General features: G+C 47.5%; 1 pseudogene; it reads left to right on the top strand.

The window, feature by feature from the left end:
• The window catches only part of LOC131588525 (zinc finger protein 883-like), a 125,294-nt pseudogene that overhangs the window by 69,192 nt on the left and 32,488 nt on the right, over positions 1 to 23,614 (top strand).

Here is a 23,614-nt window from a genome sequence, read left to right as displayed (position 1 = left end):
TATCTGTTCTCATCTATTTGTCAACAGCAGTCTGAGTCATTTACTTTTCCACAAATTCTGCCTCCTTCTGCTAATAGATAATGTAATCCCATCCCATGGTGAAATGTTGTGTTCCTCATCTGAGTGGATTGGTTGGGAGGAAGGTCAGGAGCTGGAGCTGTCTGGTTGGTTATTATTTCAATGGCATCCTGTAATCTGATTATCCCATTGAAATGAGAAATGGTTTCTCTGGTATCTGATATCAATTTGTTTGGGTTCCAGGGTCTGGTCCATAGTGTTGCAGGATTTGTTCTGGTGGTTGTTCATCTTTTCCCCATTTTTGGGTGCTCCCTCCAGCCAGGGCTGCATCAATTGTCAGCTTTTCTCTCATTAAGTCATCACATACTTGGATTCCCAAGTGATTTCTCTGAACTTGTGGTAGCAAATAAAGCCCAGTGATCTGATACACCCTATATAACATAGATAGTGACAGCACATGTTGGAGTGGGGACAAGGATGATTCTCCCCACTTGTTTTAGTGAAGTTTTCACAACATTCCCTATTTTCTGTTTTCCTTTGCAGCTTAACCAATTCCTCTAGCAGAGTCAGATATCCTCACAATGGGCTGTGCCTTTAGCTGTGCAAATTCCATCTGTGCAAGCAGGCAGAGCTTGGGCTGAGGGGCAGAGAGAATCAGCCCAATTCCTCCTGCAGGCAGGAAGCCCCTGGTCCATTGTGCAGGCTTTGGGCCATCAGTGTTAATTTGCATTTCTAAAGCTCCTCTCCTGGCTGCCTGGAACAAAGCTTCTCTTCCCAGGAGGCCATGGGATGACTCACATGTGGCCACTCCAAAAGTGACATTTTTGAAGAAAAAAATACTATACTATCTCTTTACAAGTTAAGGGGGTCGCCATTAAAACTCTTAGTTTTTAAAACTGAGGCATAAAGGTGAACATTAAAAAATGCATACCAAAATTTTGCCATCGTAACAGCCACGCACACACATTCCCAAAAAAATCCAAAGCAATCAAGATATTTTCTACTTCTTGCCCTAAGTCTAAAAACTGATTCTCCCAACCCTGGCCCAGCACTACCAGTCTGAGTAACAATATAGAAGTAGGATTATTAAAGAAAAGCATAATAATGGTGTAGTCTTGTCACCAAAACTGCGAGATGAATAAAAACTCTCCAACAATATAAAATCAAGGCATGACTTGAGTCTGGCCAGAATGTGCAACAGAAATCATTAATTCCTCAGTTTGGCTGGGTGTGCAGAGAAAATCATTCCAAGACATGTGAATTTAATAGATGTTTCCTAAACTATATACAGTCAGAACCCATAGAAATCCCTTGGTTTAATGTTCATTGGTTTGAAGGTGTGGAGTTGTTAGGATTTGGTTTCCTGTGGCACCCGGATTTCTGTGCCTGTGATGTGAATTAGGTGGGCACTCCTGGATTTCCTGCTCAGCCTTTTCCAGACCAGGTGTCTCCAGCTGTGCCTGGGACAGTGTCTGGGGGAGATGTTGGTTGATGTTTGCTGCTGGGTGTTGATGTTTTGTTGATGGTCGTTATCTTGGGGGGGAATCTTTTGGGCTATTCCCAGTCTGTTGAGGTGTTAATTTCATCTCTGCTGAGTGGTGGAACATCCCTTAAAAGACACCTTTAAAATTCCTTTCCCCAAGGCAAAGGCAAACCTGGTGTGACCAGAGAAATAAGATTTGAAGCCATTTTCAAGTTGGTCTATTTTGGCAGCAGCTAATCCCAGGCAGGGCAGAGTGTGAGTGGAATTGAGAGGCAGAGTGGAATTGTCCCAGTGCCTTCCCCAGCAGCTGTGGCGAGGGCAGGCACAGAAAGGGCTGAAGCTGCAAGAGTGAGAGCAAGGATTGTCCCGCAGTGGCTGGAGATGGCAAAGGAGGGTGGCCAGGCCGAGGATTTGAGCAGAGGATCTGTGGGCAGGCCCAGGGTCTTCCCCCGCTGGGGAGCCCTGGCTGCTGCTGCGTTGCCTTCAGTGCAGGCTCAGGGGTGGCCTGTTTAATATTCCCTTGCAATTCAGATTTCTGAGTCTGGAAGAGTCATGGCTGGGGCATCAATCATTTTATTTTTTCATTTTGTTAAGTTTTGTTTTCTTTCTTGTGTCCACTCCATAACATTGAGGCTATCTGGGGCTAAAAAACTCATACAATGCTCAGGCTAGAGCAAAGAATCCTCAATCCTGCTCCAGCAATTCCCTGTTAATTGTAAGAATTGTTCCAGCACCTTTTTAGTCCTAGGAAACATTATTTCTGGTATTCCCTGGACCCTCTCTGAGTCAATTCACCACAAGCCTTCAGTCAAAATAGGTCCCAAATATTTAAACATTTTCTCCACCATTTGCCCTTTCTTTATTTTCAGATACTCAAAGCTGAAAATGAAGCCATTTCACAGAGGCTTCCTCTACCTCTTCTCCTTGTTTTTCTGAATGGATCAAGTCATCCACATCCTGCATTAAGCCAGTCCCTGGGGGTGAGGTCAATTCCTTTGATGTTTCCTGCAAGGCTTGCCCCAATCAGGCCGGTGCTTCCGTGCATCCCTGCAGAAGGACCGTCCATGTCTTGAGCATTTTCCCTTCTACCTCTTGTTGCCAGCCCAAGGCAGAATTGTGTTTGCATCCTCTGGAAGTGGGCAGATCCCCAGAAAGCATCTTTTGCATCAAGTTGTGAATGGCAGCAGTGTGAGGAGGGCACCTGGTTGAGGATGGTGTAAGGATCTGAGAGTGTGGGGTGCCTCGGTTTCATCATCTCATTTCTTCTTCTTGGGTCCTGCAGCATTCTGTGGATTCCATTGGATTTCTTGTTTGGCAGGATAGGAGCATTCTAGGGAGCCATCCCTGGCTCCCCAAGCCGTGCCTTGAGCAGGACTCCCAGACAGGCTGTGAGCCCTTCCTTCCCTCCCTTGGAACAGGGGATTGCTTTTCGACACCTCTTGTCCTGGTTGCTTCAGGGAAAGTTGAAGAGGCTCCATATCTAATTTTGTCAATTTCCCTGGGTCTGCCCACACTTGTGGGTTCACTTCAGCCGTGGCTCTGCCAGACATTTGACCCAGAGGTACAACAGAACCAGCCTCTGTATCACCTTTTGAAACATTAATTTGCATTTCCCATTTAGCCATCAAATCCCTTCCCAGTAAATTGCAGTCACAATTGTGAGCGAATAAAACTTCCTGCATTTTAAACCCATCCCTCACAACTGCTAATAGTGGCTGAATAGAGTACACCCACTCATATTTCCCACTTAGTGCCTTAATTATTAAAATATTCCCAGCAATTTACCCCCCTTAAGTGTAAGATTCTGAGTGGATGGAGAGGCCCCTGTGTCCATCAGGAAAGGTCTCCTCTGGATCCAGAGCCACCCTGGATGTTCCCAAGGGCTGCAGTGTGGTGGGTCCCTGGTGGAATGGGAGCTGTGAGAGCGCTAAGAATCCGTGTCCATCAAGGGCTGGACTTGCTGGTGCTGAGGGTGCTCCTGTCTGTGCTTGCAGTGTCCTTGTGCCCTGCAGCTGGAAGGCTGATTCCTTGCCAGGGGCTGTTTGGGTGGGCTGTCCCCTGGCCAGGAGGGCAATGCCTGTGCCAGGTGCTTGTGGCCGAGGGTGTCCCCTGGGTGCTGGGGCCCCCTTGGGCCCTGGGCTTGATCCCTCAGGGGCTGTAGGAACTGTGCCATGGCCTTTGCCTTCAGCTTAGCCTTTTGCTCATCCCTTGCTGCATTCAGCTGCTGAGCCTTTGGGAGCAAGTGCTGCAGGGGCTTCTTGTGGCCCTGCTGCAGCCCCCCTCAGTGCCTGTGGGTGCTCATCCTGTGGCAGCTGCTGAGCTTTCTGCAAAATCCTTCCTTTCTGCAGGGACCCAACACAAAATGCTTAAAAGATGATCTGGATCCTTGCAGGTCTAATCCCCATTTCTGAGCTGTTCCTTCCTGGTGCTGGCTGTGCTGAGGCTCCCCTCCCCAGCCCGTATCCCAGAGCCGGTCCCTGTCCTGCCGCAGTGTCCAAAGGCGGCCCCCCCGGCGGGCAGGGCCGGCAGCTCCACGGGGCCGGGCAGCGGCCGGGGCGTCCCGCAGCCTCCTGGGGGCCGGGGGCCACTGCCGGCCCTGCCCGGGGGGTGCTGGGGTCAGGCAGCGCCCGGCGCTGAGCCCCGGCTGCCCCACAGCCCCGGCCCGGCCCCACAGCTCCCCACAGGCCCCCAGCCCGTGCTCCCGGTGCCGCAGCTCTGCGCCCGCTCCTGCCGCTCCCAGCTCAGAGAAACCCCCTGAAATCCTGACCTCCTTGTTTTCCTGTCCTGGAAAACTGGGATACAAAGGATCTGGGTCAGCTGGCAAATTCTGATGATAAGACCCTTCTGAAAAACATCCCAATCCTCAGTATTTTTTTCTCTTCCTCCTCTTTTCCATCATTCTTTTTCTTACCCCATAGAATCCTCCTGCTGCTTCTTGCCTTAAGCACATTCCTGCACACTCCCCTTCAGCCAGTCCCTTCCCAGCACACCAACACCATCCATCCCCTTTTGTCTGAATCCCTTCTGGCCTTCCCTTCTTGCCCCCCTGGGTGTCCATGTCCTTAATTCCCTCTGGGAGAATGTGCAAACGACCTCCACATGCTCCAAGGGACCCTTGAGAGATATTTTGGGATCCTCATTCCTTTTGCTGGGACCCCATTGTGGCTTTCCCTTTTGTCCCCTCCCTGGGTGCCCTGCCATGTTTACTCCCCGAAGATCCCACTGAAGTCACTGCTGAGATTTTCAGTGCTCTCTCCCTGCCGAGTCTTGAGAGCCGCCCTGATCCGTCCCTCGTCTGTCTCCTGCTCACTCTCGGGTACCCAATCAATCCCCGGTGCCGCCGCCAGCCGAGGGAGCCGATCCCCCAAACTGGGTGAGGCACCTTCAGCTGCACTCAGTGCCCGCCGGCCCGGACGGTGGAAGGAATTGCGGAGGAGCCCCAAGGTGTGTGGAAAAATTGACATCCCCAGAGGTTTCTGTCCACAAGGAAGACAGAGGAGTCCTGTAAAAGTCATTTCATTCATAAAAAAGGGTTGATGCTATGGGACATTTCCCATGGGGTCTCCAATTGTTGGAGGACACAGCCTCCTTTTCGTTCAAAGTTTTCCGGCCGCATCTCCCTCTCCCCATTGGCTGAAGTTCCTAATGCACCTACTACATACCCCCTTAATATGCACCATTTTAGCTGTAATTTTATATAGCTAACGGTATTGATGGCTGTGTTAAGTCTTTGTTGTTCTTCTGGAAGTTGATGAATTTAGCAGGACCTTGGCTGAGCAGCAGTCTGTGTCATCAATTAACAACATTTTGTGCAGCTGATGGCTCCTCCTGTCCCTTCCTTATGTCCACGTCCCTGGCCCTATGTCCAGTGAGGTTGATGGGATCAGTTTGTAAAGAGCCTTTGTTGTTGTTCCTTTGCTGGGGTTCCCCCGTTTTGGGGCCATCCCCCCTAGAGCAGGGTGTCCCCCCTTGGTGCAGGCGCAGGGCTCAGGCAGGGCTGAGCCAATCAGAGCGCGCGGCGCTGATGACTCATCAGTGTCCAGGCAGAGCCGCAGCTGCCAGCGTTCCCCAGCTGGAGCCCAGCTGCGCCCCTCCCCCCCGGGCCTTGGCGCCCCCCTTGAGGGGAATTTGGGGAGGTGGGAGGGGGGAGCGCCAAGGCCGGGCCCCCCCGCGCTGTGGTGGCGGGAGCGGCTGCAGTGGGGAGCGAGTGCGGGCGGAAGCGGCCGAGAGCCCAGCGCTGCCCCAGGCCCAGCTGGCCCAGCTCCATCCGTGCCCCTGCGGTGGGATGCTGTGGGACTGGGGGGGAAGAGGGAGGCGGCAGTGGGTGCTGGGCCTGGGGGCAGGAGGAGAAGGGAAGGAGAAGCAGGGTTGAAGAACAAAACGGTGAAAATATGTACCTGGGGTTTTGCAGAAGGAGGAGGAGGAGGAGTGTGACGTAGAGCAGGAGCACAGGAGGAGGAGGAGTAGGAAGAGGAAGCAGCACAAAGTTCCTCCCTGTATCTTTAGCTCCCCCAGCACCAGGAACGTTGTCCTCCCCTGCCCTTTCAGCAGGTGTCTGGGGAGGGGGATCCACGATTTTCACAGGGCTGAATCTTGGTGTTTCTGAGCTTTATTGGGCTAAATGTTGGTGCTTTGGTTTCTTGTGAGGACTGAATCTTTCTATTCTGCAGGGGGTTTTGGCTGAATCTTATTGTTTGATTAGTTTTTGATCTGTGTTTGATGTTTGGAGCATGTTTGGGGTGAATGTTGGTGTTTTAGAGATTCTTACAGACACAAGATGCCAAATGACTTTCTGAGATGAACTTGGGCATGGAGGAACCCCCAGTCAAAAGGTGCTCTCCTGTTGTTTTTTTCCCCCCAACCAGGATTTTTCATTCCCAAACTGTGTTCAGATGGAGGAGGAGGAAAAGCCCCAGAGATCCCGCACAAGGAGGAGCTGCAAACCCAGTCCAGGGAGCTGTGAGGAGGAAAGATCCCCCCCAGTGCCAGGAACATGGCCAGAGATCCAGCCAGAGCTCAGAGCTGGGGGAGAAGCCCCACAAGTGCTTGGAATGTGGGAAGGGCTTCAGGTAGAGCTCCCAGCTGATCCAGCACCAGGTGATTCATACCGGGGAAAAGCCCTATGAGTGTGGGGAATGTGGGAAGAGCTTCAGCCTGAGCTCCAACCTTTGGAAACACCAGAGGATCCACACGGGGGAAAAGCCCTATGAGTGTGGGAAATGTAGGAAGAGCTTCAGAGAGATCTCCGACCTGATGAGACACCAGGTGATCCACACAGGGGAATGGCCCTACACCTGCTTGGAATGTGGGAAGAGCTTTGGGCGGAGCTCCACCCTGAATGCACACCAGCGCATCCACACTGGGGAGAGGCCCTACGAGTGTCCCAAGTGTGGGAAGAGGTTTCAGTGCAGCTCCAGTGTCCTCCTACATGAGCGGATTCACACAGAGGAGAGGCCCTTCCGCTGCCCCGACTGTGGGAAGGGCTTCAAGCACAACTCCCACCTCATCAGGCACCAGCGCATCCACAGTGGGGAGAGGCCCTACGAGTGTCCCCAGTGTGGGAAGAGCTTCTCACAGAGATCTGACTTGACCCGACACCAACGGAGGCACCAGTAAGGGAAGCCCTGCGAGTGCCCCGAGTGCAGGAAGAGCTTCGTGCGCTGCTCCAGCTCTATCCCCCATGGGAGGATCGGCGTTGGATGATCCCCAGTGACCCCCGTTGGGCAGAGCCCTGGTGATCCGTGGTCCTGGTGATCCGTGTTGGGAAGACACCTGGCTGGGAGGCTCCACATCTTCACGGCTCCCTGTGGGCACCTGGATGAACACCAGGGCAGGACCATGCATTGGGACACAGACCAACAATGGGAATTCCTTGGGGAGAGTGGATTTGTTGACTTTCAATCCTAGATAATGTTTTCCTGCTGCCTCAGGAGCTCTGTGTGGGCAGAGAAAAGGGGGTGACACCAGACTTGAGGGGCCCAAGGGGAGCACACAGGCTCTGTGGGGGGGAAGGACATGACCCCCGGGACCCCCCCCCATCTTCCTGCACAGGAAGAAGCCAAGCCCCAGTGCCAGGAAGATGAAGCCCAACACAGAGACTCCAATCCCCATCAGCCTCTTGCTGTGGGCAGTATTTCACAGCATCCCTGGGGGGTCTGCAGAGGTCAGGACCCCCAAAACCTCTTACAGACACCCCAAGCCCCTCCAAGGACCCTCCCAGTCTCCCCCAGCCCACCCAGGACCCTCTGAAACCTCCTTTGGAGTCACTAATTTTAAAAAATTAGGTATTTCAGAAAATTTGGAGATCTCAGCTAGAGACAGGCCTTGCTGGAACTAGTCGGAGTTAATGATTGAGTGAGAAGCAGGATTTGAGATAATCAACTTGGGACTGAGGTAAAAAATTTCTTGTCATTGTATGTTTGTTCAGCTGTGCTTATAATGAGAAAAGAGAAACTGATAAACAGGTTCAGGAAGATCACAGACCTTACATCTGGAAACCCATTTTAAAGTCACAAGGGAGGAAACTGGAGTTGTACCAAATGTCATTTGTAATATCAACCATTGTAAAGGTAGAAAGGTGAGCGTGAGGAAGGGCGGTTTTCCTTCATCTCTTGATGACCCCTCCTCACCAAAACGACCCCCTCCTCAAATTAGGGAGACAACCACGCAGGTGTAATGACATTTTAAACTGATTACAGTGCATTTTAATCCAAAGTGGGGAATGGGAAGTGTTAGCATTATGGATATGTGTTAGTATTAATATGTATTAGTATTTTGGATATTTAAGACTTTTGTGAATAAATAGAAACTGGAATCTTTTGTCAACTTGCAGTGTGTATTAAGGGGTGACTCCCTCATTCGCCCAGTGCTGTGATTAAACATCCACTTTGTAACTTTAAACTGTTGGAGAGGTTTTTTGTCCATTAACAGATTGATATTGATACTGGATCAATATTGCTATTTTGGTAAATCACTGCCAGTCTCTTCCCAGCCTCCCCAGGACCCACCAGAGCCCCTCCTGTTCCTTTCAGGATCCCACAGCCCCCTCCTAATTTCCCCCCACTGCCCCAGGACCCCCAGACCCTCTCCCAGTCCCTTCCAGGCCCACCAGGACTCATCAAGACTCCTCCCAGTCTCTTCCCAGCACAACCAACCTCATCCCAATCCCTGCTTTCCAATCCCCAATCTCCTTCCAGCTCCTCCAGGCTCACTCAAATCCCTCCCAGTGACACCCAGCACCCCCAAACTCGCTCCCAGGGTCCACCAGGACCCCCAGAACCCCATCCCACCCTCCCCAACATCCTTCAAACCCCTTCCCAGCCATCCTAAGCACCTCAATCCCTCTCCCAGCTTAAACCAGTCTATCTCAAACTCCCTCCCAGTTCCTCCCAGCACACCCCAATCCCCCTCTGGGCCCCCGCAGTGCCTCCCCCGCTGCCCCCGGCGCTGTGGGGGCCGGGCCGTGCCCCAGTGCCGGCTCAGGGGGTGCTCCAGGCTGACGTGCTCCACCTGGCAGCTGGAGCTGAGCCCGCATTGCCGGGGGCGGTTTCCAGCAGCACCAGGAGCTGCTGGCTCCAGTCCCCGCTGGGGAGCACGGCAGTGGCCAGCACGTGGCCCGAGAGCTGCTGCTGGCCCTGGGAGCAGCTCAGCTGGATGTGGGCAGGGGAGAAATCCATCAGGGAGCAGAGCAGGCGGCCGGGGCCGGGCTGGGAGCTCGAGGGCACCAGCGAGATGGACACGCTGGGATGGGCACTGGGAGAGAGTGGAGAGGAGTGGTGTGGCATTGAGAGGGACTGGGAATTGAGTGGCAGGGACTGGGGTGGCACTGAAAGAGATGAGAGTGGATACTGGGACACTGGAAGAGAGTGTGGAGGTCTGGGAGTGAAGTGGGAATGAACTCGGAATAGACTGGGAATGGGCTAAAAAGGAGTGTGAGGGACTCTGGGGCCTCTAGGCGGGACTGTGGTGGCACTGGGCGGGACTGTGGTGGCACTGGGAGGGACTGTGGTGGCACTGGGCGGGACTGTGGTGGCACTGGGAGGGACTGGGAATGAAGTGCGCGGCACTGGGAGGCCGAGTCCAGCGCGGTGCTCTCGGCTCTGTGGATCTGCCCGGCAACTGGTGAGTCATCAGAGAGACGCGCTCTGATTGGCTGAGGGGCGGCAGATCCACGGAGGGGCGAGATGGACAGGCGGGGTCACTGGGAGTGACTGGGATGGACTGGGAGAGGCTGGGATGGACTGGGAGAGCCGCGGGAGCCATTGGGAGGAACAAGGGGCCCCGGGGAAGGGCACAAGGAAAGCTGAGGGCTCTGGGCTGATTCCCAGGGAGGTTTGGAGGGACACGGCCGGGCCTCTCTCTGTGCCCCGCGAGCAGCGGCCCAGACAGAAAAGTTCAGGAGCGGGAGGAGGTGTTTCTCAAGATTGATTTCAATCCTCATTCTCCCGGTCTGATTGGCTCAGTCCTAAGTTCAGTTCATTTCCCCATATCGGGATGTTGTGCCCCTGATGGCGATCCCTGAGTGACCTCTCCCTGCCCTTGTCCCGACCCACGAGGACTTGGATTTGGTTCAGTTCAGTGGAATTCATGGTGATCTGGGGGGAGCTGGAGCAAAGCAGCTGGAAAGCACAGTGGGCTTGAGAGGGACTGAACCAGGGCAGGAGTTGGGGCTGCCTCGAGTGAGCTCTCACAGTGTGAACCTTCATGGGGTCTTTCTAATGGAACTTTGTTGAATTTTTACATTCATTATTAAAAAGCAGAGTCACAAGTGGAGCTCTGCTTTCAGCTTGAAATGAGGGGATGGAACGTGGGCACTGGGACTTCCATAACCTCAAGTTGTTCCTTGATACTGGACACTTTAGCTTTGGCAATCTGAAGCCCTTCAGCAGCAATGGCTCTGCCACCCCCTGGTTTCTGGCTCAGACCCAGCTCGGAGCTTGGACAAGGTCTGGGCTTTGTCCTCTTGAGCTTCGGGAGCTTCCCGGGAAGCACCAGCCCTCCCCAGCCCACCCTTGGTAGGACTTTTTCTTTTCTCTCTGCTGACGATTTTATCCCCAAAACTGCCGTGGGAACGTTGTATCCAAGCACATCCTCCAGCGCTGCACTTTCCTCCTGTGAATTCCCTGTGCAGGGAATGTGTCTGTGCTTTTCCCTGCTCTGTTGACTGACAAACAAACCTGAGCCCGTGGGACTGTCAGAGCTCCTTCATGCAATGAAATCAGGTTGTGTTGATCATGGCATGTTCTGGAGGAGCTTTTCTTGGTGTGTCTTGTGCTGCTGGAAATGACACAAGAGCCAGGAGGGAACAGAAGCTGCTGCTGCCCGTTGGCTCAGGGCCAGGGAACCAAGTTGTGCTCCCGTGCAGTTGGGCCCTGCTGGAAGCAGAGCCGCCTTTCCCTTGAGCAGCTCAAGCTTGTGACAGCTCCAAACAGGAAACCTCAGCAGAAAACTCTTCCTCCAAACTCAGCTGCTTTCCCTCCTGCAGCTGTTTGGGAAAGAGCCTCAAAGCACAGACTCTGCTGGGAGCCATTGGTGCATTTCCTCCCTCCCGGCAGCAGCAGCTCCTGAGCCCTTCACGGGCTCCTGTCCCCTCCCAAACCCTTCAGCTCCCTTTGAACTCTCAGCAGTCACTAACATATGCATTTCTTTCATATTTAAACTGCATTTAAACTTCTCTTTTTCTCTCCTCTCTATCTTTTTAATCTCCTCTTTATCTCCTTTAATCCCATCAGCACCAGTAGGATGGGGATGGAGTCTTGGGGTGGGTGTGGGATGAACTGAGGATCCAGCAGAGAAGGGCAAGGCAGAGGGGAGAGGACTCAGCCAACACTTCTCCTGCTCTCTCCTCCCCCAGGGTGCAGCTAAAGCAAGTCAGACTGGAAAGGATCCCACAAATGCTGTGTTCTCCTCCCTCTGAGCTTGGCTGGGGATCCTCAGCTTCAGCCTGGTGCAGTGGCTGAGATTGGCTAATTTGAGTTTTTTGGCTAATGCACTAAATAATGTGGTGGGTTTAGCGCTGGCTGAAATCTCCAGGGCACTTACTCATTTCTCACTGTGAGATATGGATTAGGAGAAGGGCAAAACAGGCTTAAAACTTAGAAGCAATAAAGAAACTTTATTAACTGGAGTACAAGAATAAGAAACCAGAATAAAACTTTCAGAACACCTTTCCTCCCCCTGAATAACGTTTTTTTGTTTTATCTGACATTGTCGAGATAAAACTTGTGATTTTAAAACAATATTAATTATGCAATAGTTTTTATTAGATTTTGTTATGTCATGGAGACTTTTTTACAAGGAACAGGTTTTTTGTGTTTTTTTATTTTTATAAATAGCAGCCGCCAGGGAAGAAATTTTGCTATTGTGACGTTTTTCTCATTTTTACAGCCCTCCTAGAGGTGTGTCTATGGGTTATGAATTCATGGGGTGTTATTTTAAGGATGAGTTGTTTGAAGGCAAATGTTTTCTTCATCTGTTTTTGTGATCATCTCTGGGAACAGAAGTTTTCTTCTTCTCTCCCTGGGGGCAAAGGTTTTTTATTGTTTTTATTTATTTTTCTGTTCAAACTTTTTATGGGATTACAGTTATTTTAACATTTGGTTGGTTTCATTAATGGTTTTTTTTGTTTAGATTTACAGTTTGAATTTTTTTTATAGTTTTTTCATTAATTAAAGGAGATATTTTCATACATCATTGTTTATTTCTATGGCTTTACTAAAAGAATATTTTCGTTTTAATTTACATTTTTTCTTTTTTTTTTCTATCAGAGGTTTGACTTTTTTTTTACTGACTTTGATGTTTTTATGTTGTTTTTTTGCGTGTTGTTACTCTGTCCTTTTCTGTCCCTGGAGAGATGAACAAGGTTTGTAGGTCTCATCTGTGCATTGAAAGGGTTAATATCTTGCCCAGGCCTGTGGCTGGTTACTCGCTCTGTGCTGGGGCAGCTGCCGGAGCTGTTCCTGCTGGATGATTTTCCCGTGGCTGCACTGGGATCTCAGCAGCCAGGCCAGCACTCAGAGGCCGCTTCCGCTCCCCCTGCCCGGCAGCTTCTGCAGAAACTCAGTGGCAGCAGAATTTCAGCCGAGCCGGGGGCTGGCCCGGCCCGGCAGCGCCGCTGGAAGGGGCTGGGAGGGTTCCCCGGGAAGGGCTCGGCCCCCCGGGAACGGGACCCAGAGGGATTCCCGGGAGGGGCCAGCGCTGCAGCAGAGCCCGGCCCGGCCCCGCCAGGGCCCAACAGGGGCCGGATCCCCGTTACCTGCTCAGGGACAGAAGAAAAACAGAAAGAGGTTCCCAGGCTTGGGTTTTTGAAATGTGGTACTCACAGAGGCAGATCTAATTTTGAATGGTAAAAAACGTTGTCAGTTCTCAGAATGAGCCAAATATTCTCACCCTGCAGAATCTCAATAAGAAGAACCTAAAGCACAGTGGATATCCTGCTGCAGTTTGGTGGTTTTTTTCATTCCTACATAGTCTACGTAATGTTTGAAATAAGTAGTGTTATAAATGACTTTCAAATTTCCAAACAATCAATCTAATTAATTGATAAAATACTTTAATAAATTGGAAACAAAATAAAAAAAGAATACAATTTAGTAAAAGAATACAATTTAGTAAGAAAGATACAATTTAGTAAATATATTCAGGTATATCTATTTCTATATATATGTGCTGTTGAAGAATGGCTCGCTTCTCGAGGCCATAGCTCCTTGGAAGGCCTGCACAACCCTGACTTTGAGCTAGCATAAGTCCTTGGAAAAATATTGTATCAAAGAAATGAAGAAGACTAATTGTTAATAAGACAATGAAGAATAAGAATTTAGCATGAGAAATCTGCTAAATGTATCTTAATAAGCTTTACTAAAAGGTATCTTATAGAGCTCGGGTGTTATGAGCTGGACCAATAGAAATGTAGAAATTAATGCGTGAAAAATAGCAATTATCCAATCATAGTAGAATACAGATGGCATGTTACCTTTTCAAAATACTATAAAAATGTAGCTAAGATTGTAATAAATTTGGAACAAGCTGCTAACTCACACTGGGTCGTCTCTTGATTCCCGAACCTGTCTCCTACATTTTGTCGCCCAAAACAGGGACCCAGGGATTACAAATAAAGCCAGCACGCTGCCTGAGGACCTTGTCAAGAGGCTCAGTATTGCAGAAATGCAGTAAAAGACTCCAGTGGATTCTGGAATAAGGAGAGAAGGCGATTCGGCACAAAGAGCCTGGAGAGGTTGAGAGGATCTGACGGCCGTCCTCCGAAGTGCCGGTAGCAGCGCTATCTCGGGAAATGGAGAGAGAAGCGGCATTATCGCTGCTGGCAGAATTTCTCGCTAAGTGAGAGCCCGGTGTAAGCACAAAAAAACTCCAAGAGCTATGTAAATGGGCAAAAGAGAAGGGATTTATGCAAGATTCCATGGAAATCTTTAACCGAACAGAGTGGCAAAAAATTGGAGATGCCTTATGGGATGCCACTATTGATGGCAGTAAGTCTGCTAGAGACCTTGCTACCACTTGGAGAGAAATTATTCATGCGCTAAATCAATACCAAGCTGAAAAACATATGGCATTAGCTGCACAAAAAATGTTAGGAGGGGAAGATATAGAAGTGTCAGCAAAATCAAGTTCTCATTTATTCACTGACCCTAGTCCTGCAAAAGGTATTAAAGTGCCTGTCAAAACAAGTGCACAAGAAATTGCCAATCAAGAGACAGGACTGACCTCAGTAACTCCGAATGCATCCCCCTTATCTCCTGTGAACAAACAACACAACACAGAAACAGGAGGCAAAGACTGTACAATTTCCCAATTCCGTACAACTAGTGCAAAAAACTCTGGGGATGAAAGCTCAGCTGATGAAGCTGACGGAACACCCTATGATATTACAGTTCCAAAACATAAGAGGCCATCAGATAAACTTGTAAAAAAAGTAATCAAGAAAATGAGCAATCTAAATCCTCATGGAAGGCAGCCAGTAGGTGACATGATAATTACCACTTCAGGGGGAATGCAGATACGACCAGTTGAATCTCACAGTCGCTGGTCTGCAGTAATCAGGGATGCTATTTTAGAAGGACAATGCGAAGCTGCAGCTGCCTGTTCTCCACATGCCTATCCAGTACAGCAAGGAACTCTTGCTAATGGCCAGCCTGGAGCACAATATACACCTTTTGAATGGAAATTAATGCAGCAATTACGAAATACAGTTACTCAATATGGACTACATTCAGAGCCCTCTAAGCAAATGATTAATTATATTTTTGCATCTAATGTTTTGTCACCTGACGATTGTATGGCCATAGCAAAACTATTACTCACTCCCTCACAGTATGTATTGTGGGAGCGAGAATGGGAATCTGGCTGTAAGAGAATTATAAATACACCACGACAGCCAATTGATCCTCTTCATGGTGCCACTATCGATATGTTAATGGGCAAAGGTATCTATGCATCAGCGGCACAGCAATTACAATTTCCAGCAGATTTGCATAATGCATCTGCTGAGGAAGCAAAGCAAGCCCTGTGGAGGATTCCAGCTGATAAAAGAGCACCAAGCTACACCACTATCAAACAGGGAATGAATGAGTCTTTTGACTCTTTTATTAAGACTTGTCATTTCACTCGATCAGGCAACAGACCTAACTCCTGAAGTACGAGAACAATTAACAAGGACTTTTGCATTTGAGAATGCAAATCCAAAAGCTAAAATGATACTAACTACTCTCCCAGGCACAGCTGACTTGGGAACAATGTTAGAACACATGGCCAATGCAGTGTATCAACAGCAAGCTGCTTTTATGTCAGAGGCTGTAGCTAGTGCTGTGAAAACACAAAATGAAACAATGTTAAATGTAATAATCACCCAAAACCAAGCTTTTGCTGCGGCTTTAAAACCTCTTGTAAAAGGAGGACGCTCCTGACCGACAAATGTTTGCTTTCGGTGTGGAAAAACTGGGCATTTACAAAAGCAATGTGTAGGCAATGTAAGGTGTAATAATTGCCAATCTAATACTCATGCTACCATGAGTATTAGATTGATGCCTACCATGACTGCGAAAGGCAGTCGCGTGCGGATAACAGCAACTGCCCCCGAGACCCAGAGTTGTGCCCTGCAACCACAGGAAGCCTGGGAATCGACTTGGAAACAGCAGTAGGAGTTACCCTTATAGACAATCAGCCGCAAAAGATACCTACAACTTTCAAAGGTCCAATTCATTCCTCTAAACACGATGTAGGAGCATTATTGCTAGAACGTTCATCGGCAGGCTTAAAAGGTATCTTGGTGATACCAGGACTCATTGATGCAGATTACACGGGAGTTATTCAAATTGTTGCATATACACTGCATCCGCCTTTGTTTACACCTCAAGGCAGTAAAATTGCACAAATAATTCCCTTTCAAAATCTTGTATCTGCAATGATGAAAGGATCCAAACCTATGTGACCCATGAGAGGAGATGCTTGCTTTGGTTCAATAGGACCAGTTACATACCTAACACTACGAATGCATGATCATCCTGTTCAAAAAACAATCATCATAAATGGAAAAGAACAGATAAATATACAAGCACTGTTAGATACAGGTGCAGATATTACCATCATTTCTAGTAAAATTTGGCCACCCTGTTGGCCATTGCAAACAACCACAACTGCTGTGGATGGAGTTGGAGGAGTGTCTGCAGCTGCTTCAGTCACACCTAATCCTCTAACATTTGTGCTTGAAGAAAGGCCTGTGCAGTTGCAACAGTAATACCTTTGCCAGAAGGAACATTTGCCCTCATTGGTCGAGAATGTTTAACTCAATGGGGAGTGGTACTAACTACCCCAGATTCGGTTTTCTCACCGCGGTCCCTGCAGTGCAGCCAGCCCCATGACAACTGACCTGGAAAAGTAATGATCCTGTGTGGGTGGAGCAGTGGCCGCTAAGTGAGGAACGGCTGCAAAAAGCACATGAATTGGTTAATGCAAAACATATTAAACCATCAGTAAGTCCATGGAGTACACCTATTTTTGTTATACCCAAGAAATCAGGAAAATGGAGACTTTTGCATGATTTACGAAAAGTTAATGAACAAATGCAGCCCATGGGAGCTTTACAACCAGGATTACCTTCACCTGCAATGTTACCACAAAAGTGGCCACTGTTAATTGTTGATTTAAAAGACTGTTTTTTCACTATTCCACTACATCCAGATGATACAAAACGGTTTGCATTCACATTACCTGCAATTAATAAAGAGAAACCTAGTGAGAGATATGAATGGATTGTACTGCCTCAAGGAATGCGCAGTAGTCCCACCATGTGTCAGTTGTTTGTGTCCACAGCTTTGCAGCCAATACATGAACAATGGCCACAAGCTATCATCTATCATTATATGGATGATATTCTCATTGCACAGGAACACCCTTTTACAGATGAACAATTAAAGGTGCTCACACAAGTATTGTCTAATGCTGGATTACAAATTGTTCCTGAGAAAACCTAAAAAACTGCCCCATGGAAATACTTGGGGTGGCAAATTAGTGACAGCATAATACATCTACTGAAAGCAACACTGAATTACAAAATACAAAATCTTACAGATGTACAAACTTTAATGGGTGATTTACAATGGGTCCACACTGTTGTTGGAATTTCTAATGAAGATCTTGCCCCCTTGTGACCTTTATTAAAAGGAACTAACCCTGCTGCTCCAATTGTTCTCACAGAAACACAGCAACAATGTATTGAACATCTTGCTTCTTTACTTGTTACCAGATGGCCATCACAGCGTGTAATAAATTTACCTCTTCGTTTGCTTGTTATTTCACAGCCTTCTTCAGTGTGTGCCATCATTGCTCAATGGCAAAAGAAAAACAGGGCAGAGTATCTGGTTTACATAATTGAGTGGGTCTTTGTATCAATGCAACCTAAGCATAGCTTACAGACCCGGATGGAACAAGTGGGAGAGACAATTAAAAAAGGTTGTGATCATACAATTGCTTTTTCAGGAAATGGACCAGTGAGTATTCATATCCCAATGACTGCTGCTGATCTTGAACGGACAATGCGTCACTCTTATCCTCTTCAGCTTGCATTATTGGCATACAATGGGCAAGTAACTAATGAAATTCCAAAAAGTAAAGTTATTCAAATATTGAAAGATCATAATTGGATTCAATTGCCTAAACATTCATTAATTCCTTTAAAAGAGGGACATACAGTTTTTACAGATGCTGGTAAAACAACCAGACGAGCAGCAATTGTCTGGCAGCAACAGGGATCTTGGACTTACCATATTTTGCACACTGAGCAGGGAGACTCATTACAGATGCTTGAACTAGCAGCAGTTTGTTGGGCTATGTGTCGGTGGATAAAATGTCCCCTTCATGTGGTTACAGATTCATTCTATGTTGCAGGTATTTTGAAAAGGATTGAGGATGCTTTTATTAAGGAAACTCAAAATAAACAGTTAATGCAGTTGTTTCAACAAATACAACAAGCTACACAATTAAGATCAGCACCATATTGTCTAATACATATTAGAAGTCATAAATTTCAAGAAGGCCTTGGTCTTGGCAATCATATTGCAGATCAATTAGTTAGTTGGGTGCAGAGGAGAGTTCCTCTCAATCAGCTTGAGTTTGCTCATATGGCTCATGAAGTTTCATCAAAATGCAAAGGGCCTACAAAGACAGTTCTCATTATCAATTTCAGAAGCACAAGGAATTGTACAAGCATGTCCACAATGTAGTCATCATGGTCCTGGGTTAGGGATAGGAGTCAACCCTAGAGGGTTAAAAGCCCTAGAGATATGGATGTTACCCATGTTTCTGAATTTGGCAGATTAAAAGATGTACATGTTACTGTAGATACCTATTCAAAATTTGTATGGGCTGCAGCCCAGACAGGAGAAAAGAGTTTGCATGTAAAGAAACATTTAACCCAATGTTTTGCTATTATGGGGGTCCCAGAGTGAATTAAGACTGATAATGGCCCTGCATATGCCATTGACAATATTAGAAAATTCATGCAGCAATGGGGAGTTGAGCATATTGAAGGGATTCCAAACTCTCCTACAGGACAAGCAATAGTGGAACGAACTAAGAGAACCTTAAAGAAATATCTTAACAAATTCAAAGATATCTCTGACCCAAAAGAAAAATTAGATTAAGTTCTTTTTGTAATTAGGGTTAATTAGGTAATTAGGTAATTAACCATTTGTGTGTTTTTGCAGATTGTCAAGACCCTCCAGCTGTCATACACAATGAATGTGTAAAATCAGGTGTTGTAACTAATGAAGTATTTGTTCCTTACAGAGAGCCTAAAACAGGACATTGGATAGGACCAGCTAAAGTCCTGTTTAATGGCCGAGGCTACGTGTGTGTTGATACCCCTACAGGACTGTTATGGGTGCCGAGTAAATGGACACGAGCCGCGATCAACCACATCAACAGTGGGATATCACAGCCAGACTGCAAGGAAGTAGATGGTGGCGAGAAAGTAAAGAGTGGTAACTTGCCCTTGAGCCATTAGTGAGAGAAGTCAATTATCTATTAGGTGTACAAGTTGATTATAGAACTCCCTATATAGAAAGCGTTTATTTTTCTGTTTATCTACAATGGGTTAAAGAAAAATTGGAAGGTATAAGGTGTTGGTATTGTAAAACCACAGAAAAATTGTGGATAAGAATTGTGTGTGAAGGTTGTAAAAGAGATTTGTGAGAATATCAGAGATCAGAACCTCACAGAGGCTGTCTTAGGTGTTATAGACAAATTCACCATTTAACTCCACTTGCTTCATTGACAAAATACTTAAATTGTTCTTTAACACAGGCAGAAGCCGTATCATTATGGGAAAATGTGGGTGCATTAGAAAGAGCCAATCTAATATTTAGAATTCAGAAAATAGCAACATTTACAAAACTTGCTCAGAAAACAAATATAATTGCAGCACAGTGCAAAAACTGTACTATTTCATGTAGACAGTGGGAAAGAGTTCAAAATGGCAACTGGCATTTTCATTCTCATAATTTTACCTTTAATAACAGGCATGTTAACTAGAGAGACCATAGATCCATGGGAAAATGTATGGGTTTCACTTGCTCGTAGTTTAAATACTACGACCTTCTGTGCTAGTCTGTCGACACCTCAGTCTCCTTTCATTATTTGTCTGATTGGTGTTCCAGTCAATGAATCGAGGTGGACTTTGTTAGACAAGGCAATGAAAGAGACTCAGGACATTTTTAAGACAAAGCATCTAAGGAATGGATATAAGAATTTTTCACAATGTATGGAGAATTATGATGTTTGGAATGATCATCTTCCAGAAGGCCCTGAGCCACAAGAAATTGATCTAGCAGATTCATTAGATGCTGCTTATTGTATTTATCTAAATGCTAGCAAAAAAATTGTGTGCAAAAATTGTCTGAACAAAGATGTGAACAATCCAATATCATCACATTGACAAGTCCAACTGGCAATTTTTTGCAGTGGTGTGCTAAAATGGTGAGGAATGCATCAAACCCTGTATTTGGGACTCAATCCCCTCATAGACTACCAACAGGTTATTTTCTACTTTGTGGTAACAGAGCATGGGCAGGTATCCCATCACAACCTGTTGGAGGTCCTTGCACAACTGGACAACTCAGCGTGGCACTTCCACACCACCATCCTAGCAGCACACATCGTGTCAGATGGAAAAGAGATCTTTGTCAAATTTTGAGTTCTGACTGTGATGATAATTTGGATTTATGGAACAGATGGCAAGTGGTTTTTGCTTCTACCTTCTACTTTTTTGCCAGGTGCTGCTGCTGCTAGAGCTCATCGCAATTTAAAGAAACTTAGTTGTTGGGTTGTAAAACAAGCAAATGGTACTAGCAGAGTACTTTCTGAATTAGCAATTGATATGTCACAAGTTCAGCATGCAGTACTGCAAAATCGAGCAGGCATTGATTTTTTGTTGTTAGCACATGGTCATGGATGTGAAGACTTTGATGGTATGTGTTGTATGGACTTACAAGATCATTCAGAATCCATCCACAAGGAAATTCAAGAACTCATGCAACATACACAGAAGATCAAAGAAGATGTGGGATTCTTTGGGATTGATGAACTGACTGATTGGCTTGGACTGACAGGATGGGTTAAGAGTTTATGTAAAACAGGATTATTAATTATCTGTGTTACGATCATTGGATTGTTATGTGTTAGTTGTGCAATATCCTTTGCAATTTTGTTGGATATTGCAATATCCTTTGCAATATCCAACAAAATCAAGTGTTTGTTTGTTAAGGTAACCAAAGTCATGGTTGTGCAGACGGAAAACGGGGGAATTGTTGAAGAATGGCTCGCTTCTCGAAGCCATAGCTCCTTGGAAGGCCTGCACAACCTTGACTTTGAGCTAGCATAAGTCCTTGGCAAAATATTGTATCAAAGAAATGAAGAAGACTAATTGTTAATAAGACAATGAAGAATAAGAATTTAGGATGAGAAATCTGCTAAATGTATTTTAATAAGTTTTACTAAAAAGTATCTTATAGAGCTTGGGTGTTATGAGCTGGTCCAATAGAAATGTAGAAATTAATGCGTGAAAAATAGCAATTATCCAATCATAGTAGAATACAGATCGCATGTTACCTTTTCAAAATACTATAAAAATGTAGCTAAGATTGTAATAAATTTGGAACAAGCAACTAACTCACATTGGGTCGTCTCTTGATTCCCGAACCTGTCTCTTACAATGTGCATACAATTGGGCAGTGGTTACAGATGGTTAAGGCATAAGCAAAACCGATGGGGGTACAGGGGGTGCTTCTCACCTCACCTCACGTACAAAATAAAGCACTTCAAGCTAAACTTATATACTGTATGCTTATAAATATTCATTCATATTTCCCGTAAGTTTCCTCCTATTTCTGATTTTGCTGACTTTACGTCACCTTTCTTCAATGGCGCATGCTTTACTTGTTGTTAGGGGGTCTTCAGTCTTCTTTTGGGGGTCTTTTGGCAAAGGCTTCTCCTCTTCCTCATTGTCCTTTGGATAACCTTACAGGTTTGCACGTGTTGCATTCCTAAGCATTGTGTTATGTTAGTCTACTAATTAGCCTTATATTTACTAATCTTTAGGCCCAATGCCTAGATTCATTATAATTTTGGTCCATCTCAAGGCCATTTTGGTCTCGAGACACCATTTATCTTCTAAACTACATCCTGTACCTTAATTTTGCTATGTAACATCTGCAAAGGGGTACATCTGCTTTAAAACACTGATTCTTGATAGTTTCTAATAATAACTTTAATAACAGTTACAATTTAAGTAGCACGAATCAATTCTATTTATTACACTGGGAATGGGGAACCCCTGCACTTCCATTTCTGGGTGAACCCCCCTTCCTGGGCACAGAGACCCCCTTGAACATTCATTTCAGGGCACTGGGACCCCCTGGTACCCCCTTCCCAGCCCCAAAAACCCCTGCACCCCCTTATCTGGAACCTGGAACCCCCTGAACCCCCATTCTCGGGAATGGAAACCTCCCAGAACCCCCATTTCTGGGAACCAGGACCCCCCTGAACCTCCATTTTCAGGCACTGGGATCCCTTGAACCCCAGAACATAGGAAGGGACCCCCCTGAACTCCCATTCCGCTGCAGCAGGACCCCCGTGCACCCCTGTATCCAGGACTGGAACCCTCCCAAACCCTCCATCCTCACACCCTGGGACCCCCCTGCAGCCGAGCCAGGGACCTGCCAAAATGAGAATGGATCCCCCAAAACCACAGCTCTTCCTTTTAATCAGAAATGGGGGAGATGTTGTGCTGTGTTTTTCTTTAATTTAAAGTTTGAAGCTGTTTGTATAAGTGGTTTGTTCTGTTACCCCCCTGCTTTGTTGGTTTAACCCAAAGTTATCTCCTCCCCTGCCCTGCCCATCATTGTATCCCAACCCCTTTTTCCAGCACCTTCCCTATCAATCTTGTCCACCCTGCCCCTTGTTCCCAAATGTTCCCTGTCAATCCTGCCTTATGCCAACCCCCTGCTTGGACGTCCCCTTTGGAAATCCCCTAATCCACAGCACCCCATTGGTCCATGTGTCCTATTCCCCTCCCCAGGATATCCCTCACTGGTTGAAGTTTTGTATCCACCCCTGGACCCTCCCCATATATAAATTGCTGTACACTTGTATTGTGTGTCTTCTGCTCCTGGACCCTTGGGAGATGAAAGCTTTCACTGAAATACAATACCAAAACCCCCCCATAAAAATACCTTCCCCCCATTCTTGCCTCCACACTGTGCCTGACAGCTGTTAATTGCTGTAGAGCATTGCTCTAAGCCACACCTCAGGTCATCCTGCTCCTGAGGTGTGTCCCACTCCCAGCGTGGAGCTGAGGAAGAGCTGACCAACCTTGGCACCACGTCACACCCAGCTGATCCCAGTGTGTCCCCACTCTCTCCCAGTGCCCACCCCTGCGTGTCCATCTCGCTGGTGCCCTTGAGATGGAGCCAGCAGCTCCTGGTGCTGCTGGAAACCGCCCCCGGCAATGCGGGCTCAGCTCCAGCTGCCAGGTGGAGCACGTCAGCCTGGAGCACCCCCTGAGCCGGCACTGGGGCACGGCCCGGCCCCCACAGCGCCGCCAGGGGCAGCGGGGGAGGCACTGGGGGGAACGGGAGGGGGATTGGGGTGTGCTGGGAGGAACTGGGAGGGAGTTTGAGATAGACTGGTTTAAACTGGGAGAGGGGTTTGGGGGTCCAAAATGGCTGAGAAAAGGATTAGAGGATGTTGGGGAGGGTGGGATGAGGTTCTGGGGGTCCTGGTGGACACTGGGAGGGAGTTTGGGGGTGCTGGGTGTCACTGGGAGGGATTTGAGTGAGCCTGGAGGAGCTGGAAGGAGATTGGGCATTGGAAAGCAGGGATTGGGATGAGGTTGGTTGTGCTGGGAAGAGACTGGGAAGAGTCTTGATGAGTCCTGGTGGGGCTGGGAAGGGACTGGGAGAGGGTGTGGGGGTCCTGGGGCAGTGGGGGGAAATTGGGAGGGGGCTGTGGGATCCTGAGAGGAACAGGAGGGGCTCTGGTGGGTCCTGGGGAGGCTGGGAAGAGACTGGCAGTGATTTACCAAAATAGTGATATTGATCCAGTATC

Source organism: Poecile atricapillus, chromosome 26, assembly GCF_030490865.1.
Source record: "Poecile atricapillus isolate bPoeAtr1 chromosome 26, bPoeAtr1.hap1, whole genome shotgun sequence".
In the NCBI taxonomy this organism is placed as follows: domain Eukaryota; kingdom Metazoa; phylum Chordata; class Aves; order Passeriformes; family Paridae; genus Poecile; species Poecile atricapillus.
The sequence above is the reverse complement of the archived record's forward strand: the minus strand, read 5'-3'. Positions and strand labels throughout refer to the sequence as shown.